The sequence below is a fragment of the Corvus hawaiiensis genome, chromosome 16 (assembly GCF_020740725.1).
Source record: "Corvus hawaiiensis isolate bCorHaw1 chromosome 16, bCorHaw1.pri.cur, whole genome shotgun sequence".
NCBI lineage: Eukaryota > Metazoa > Chordata > Aves > Passeriformes > Corvidae > Corvus > Corvus hawaiiensis.
Genome location: NC_063228.1, coordinates 4,061,984 through 4,066,426, shown reverse-complemented (window position 1 = coordinate 4,066,426; position 4,443 = coordinate 4,061,984).

The window sequence follows — 4,443 nt, the reverse complement described above, 5'->3', positions numbered from 1 at the left end:
TATCAGCATCCCAGTGTGATTTGGGGATACGGGGGGTATGGCTGTCCTGGTCACTGTGAGCACTGACAGTCCCTCTCTGGAGCTTGGTGTACCTGTGATGGAGCAACTTCCTTGCCCAGAGCCTGCAGGACAGCTGCACGTCCTGGGGGAGCAATGGCACCAAGGGGTTTTTCACTGATTCTGTTTAGGTGTCAAACTCGCCCCTGCTGTCAGGTAAATGCAATTCCCTCCTTGCTGCTTTAGCATCACGCACATCCCAAAGCCTGTGAGGTCCCGGCCTGACCAGCAGATGTGGGAGAGACAAGAGGCAGAGCTTGTTCTGCCAGAGCTGAACCGTGGCATTGGTGACCGGAGTGGCAGAGCCGCGGTGTCGCCGGGTAAAAGGCTGGCAGAGGCTCTGCCACCACACTCTGCTCCGTGTTGGCCTGTGCTCACCCAGAGAGCAAGACAAACTGGTTTGTGGGGACATGCTGACCACAGGGGTTGGCATGCTGTGCATTGCCATCCTGGTCTGCTTGTCAGGAAGCTCTTTCTTTCCTGGGGCTGTGTGTAAACATGAGGGGAGGGAGGAGGGCCCCTCTTCTAGACCTGGGCAGTAGCAGCAAATCCCCAGAGCTAAACCTCCCTTAGTGGGCTGCCAAAGGAAGGGCTTTGAGGGGAAGGGAGGGGAAACCACTGCTGCTGAAGGACAGAAACACCTTTCCTGATGAGCTATCCCAGGCTGTCATTATTGCTGGGCTTTCATCTTTTCAGGCTCTGATTCTCCAGCCTCAGGAAGTTTAGTCTGCATGGATTTAGAGGATGGTGGCAGCATCATCCAAACTCATCCAATCCTTCCCTCTCCAACCTTCACCCACCTTGAAAACAGGCAGGGAATGGGCCTGTGCAAGAATGTGATAGCAAAGTGCTTAAACAACAACCCCAGCTCCCTGTGGTGGCCGTGGTTGGACCTGCTGTAGGGTTTGCTTTTGTGAGAAGGCCAACTGCTGCCAGACAGCAGCAGTGTACACCTGCTAGCTACATGCTCCAAGAACAGGTTTTGAAGGGAAAACTGCTCCTTCTCCCATCTGGAGTCTGTCTGAGATGGCAGCCATGCTGTAGGGGGTATGAGGCTCACGTGGAAATGCTGTGTGGGTTTAAAAAGTTTTAAGTGGTCTCTAGGTAGAAAAATACCCAGCCTGCCTCACTGTGCCGCTGGGAATGGGAGGCAATGGGCTGGTGTGAGGCTGACTGCAAGACTGACCTCAGTTACTTCTCCACCAGAGATGAGAGGGTAAATAGTGGAGTAGTAATCCAAACACATCCTGCTCAGAGTCCCAAACTCTTGTCTGTACTGATGGAATGCTGCCTTGCCTGTGCCCAGGGTATACCAAAACCAAACTCTGTACAGCCTGTCCCACAGCTCCTGCACACCCTGACAAATGCTGATGGTGACCATGAGGGTGACCCAGCTTGTTCCTCCTTCCTCTGCCTTGAATTTGGGACTCACAGGATTTGCAATTCCACCATTCTCTTAATCCAATGCTTGAAACGAGCCCTAGAAGAACTAAGCTGTTGGCTAAGGTGGAGAAAGGGAATGGCTTTTCTCCAGCTGGCTGCTTTTAGCTGAGCTGATTCCCCTGCCTGACCCCTGTTTGCTCTCCTGGCACAAGCAGCTTTGCTCACCCCGTGGAAGTGCTCCAGAAGGCAAAGCAAGAGGATTTGGCCTTTGGACTGAGCAGGAAGGGAGGTGTTGGGAAACCAGCTCTCGACTGCCTCTCCACAGTGGTCACCCCTGAGTAATTAGGCAATCCAGGCACCCTCCTGTAACCGAACAGGAATCAAATTCCTCTCCCTTCTCCATGAGAAAGGGCTGTTTGTGCTCTGCTCCAGCCCCACCAGATGCCGAGCCCTGAGGTCAGGCTGGCAGGGGGTTGACAGATACATTGCTGTGTGCATGTGGGTGTCTGCATTTCGGTGATGACTGAGAGCTTAATTACTCTTCTAGGTCAGCTGCTCCACTTCCAAAATGGTTCTAAGGGGGCTGAGCTTCCTGCTCATTTCCTGACAGCCTCCAGTCAGGTTTGTGGCCTCACCAGCTCCTGGATACCTGGAGTGCCACCAACTGCTTTCTTTGTAGCTGAAGAGGAGCGTGGGGGCTGTACAGGGCCTGGGGGCTGCACCCCTAAGCCTCTGCCATTTAGGAGGCTCTTGGGGATCATTCTGCAGGTTTGGGGTGATGGGGAAACTGCTGTTGGCTCCATCACTTCCAGACTCGCAGATGAAGCTGTGACTAGGCTGTGTGTGTGTGTCTCTCTCTGTGTGTGTGTGTCTGTGTCTGTGTCTCTCTCTTCTGCTGTTTTCTTTAATTACAATCTCCGAGGTAATTTCTGACGCATCATTAACAGTTCTGAGTAAACAAGGGGAATTCTCCAAATTATTTGCCATGAGCACAAAGGGAAATCGACTTTCATCGTCTCCCTCTTCATTCAAGTAAGAAGCTGATCTGCAGTGAGCATGGGGAAGAGAGTGTTGTGGCTGCCCTCTGATGCTTTGAGTCTATTTGTGACAGTGCAGCACCACATCCAGCTTTTCCAGCTGACTGAGGCCAGTTCTGCCCACAGCTTTTTGTCCCCACTGCCGAGTGAAGTGGCTGGAACTTGTCACCATTGCAACTGTACATGCAAAGTGCTTCTTGCTCATGAGAGCTCTGGGTGCTGCCTTTGAGTGTTCCCCTCCTGTTTCCAGCTGGATGAACCGCCATGTGAGCTGCTCAGGAGATGGGACAGTCCAAAAGCATCCTCAAGGCTGTGTCTCAGCTTGGAAGGTAACACCCTGGTCTTGGCTGTTGGGTTGAAAGGTAATACATGAGACCAGCATGGATTTAGGGAGGGAAAGAAGGAGCACTGGTACGGAGAGGGTGAAGGGTTGGCAAAGGAAGGAAGGAGCACTGACACAGAGGAACTTGGAGCCCAGGAAAGTAGGTCTGGTCCGAAGCAAGAACTCACAGGGATGCTGGTGTGCCCTGTGAGAGCCACAAGCACGCCTGGCAGCCGGGGTGGGAGGAGGTGGCTGGAGAGGACTGCCTTGCTGGGAGTGCACGGGAGAGCATTCCAACCTAGTGCAGAGCCCAAGGGAAAGGGGCCTCGTTAGAGGGGCAGCACGTGGAGCTCAGAGGAGGCAGTGCCTCCACGGGGGCATCCCTACCCCTGCACTGCTCTGACAGCCCCTTCACCCACGCTCTGGCATGGTGGCAAAGCGGCTGCAGCAGCAGCCCAGGGAGCGAAGGTTATTTATATTCATGCTGCAGCTCTGCCAGCCGTGACTCTGTTATCTGCCATGCATGAATATTATTTGAATACGGAGTTTGTCGTGACTATTCTTCTGCGTGAAACGAGGGATTTGCTGTGGGATGGGAGCCCTCCCTCTGGCTGTCAGTCAGGAGGGGTTTCCTTTTCCTGTCTCGTTGGAAGCCGCGTCCCCAGCAAGGTGAGACAGTGGACACTTTTTCTCTTGTTAATATCCATGTCTAATCTCCTCTCAGAGGGGGCCTTTGTCCTAGACTGTAGCCAAGATGAGTAATTCAGGGATAGATGAGACGCTATAATTGGTTTGTGACAAATTAAAACATTTTTCCTTCGGAGCTGAGAGCAGGACTGTGGTCTGGAGCTGTCAAGCGTCACAGGGGAGGGTGATTTTCGGAGTAAGCGCATTGCAAATTGGCTCCAGATATGCCTTGGAGTCTGAAATTAAACTCCAGCTGGTGACTCTTCTCAGTTGGGGTTTTATTTTAGGGGGGACAAAGGGAACATGTGTGTGGAGGGACAGCCTGATCAATACAGAGAACGTGACTGGTTTTTACATCATGCAGTGAGCTGGGAACTAGAATGACCCGTGGTGGGGATGCTGGGGAGCACCCAGAGGCGTGGTGGGACTGAGCAGGCCAAGCACCAGGGCTCATCTTTGCCTCTCTTTCCTTCACACTGCTCTCAGTGGTTCCTCCGTCACATCCCAGCGAGGAAGAACCAGGATGGAAAGTTGCAGGTCACACCATCTCCTCTCTTGGTCACAAGTGGGTGCCAGGTGCAGAACCTCCTTAGGAGATGCAGGCTGGTCCTTGCCCTGTAATAGTTGTTTTACTTAGCCAAAAAGAGTCCCTCACCTCCACTCAGGGGACTAGCTAAGATTCAGGAACACAGAGATGATCAGGACAGACAGTTGGATGAAAAACTTGGTTTTACCCTAAGATGTTTATGAGCTGGTCTAGGACAGAGGGGTGGAGATGGGAGGAAAAGGACTTCCTGATGCAACTGCTCAGCACAGCTGCACGGAGAGAGCTACAGCAGCAGCATCTCCACCTCGCAGAGATGATGGGTGGAGAGTGAAGGAGTGCTTGGAAAGGACGTGGGGTTTAAAAGACACAAGAGGAATCACCACGTGGGCTGGTTTGTGTGTAAATGGTGG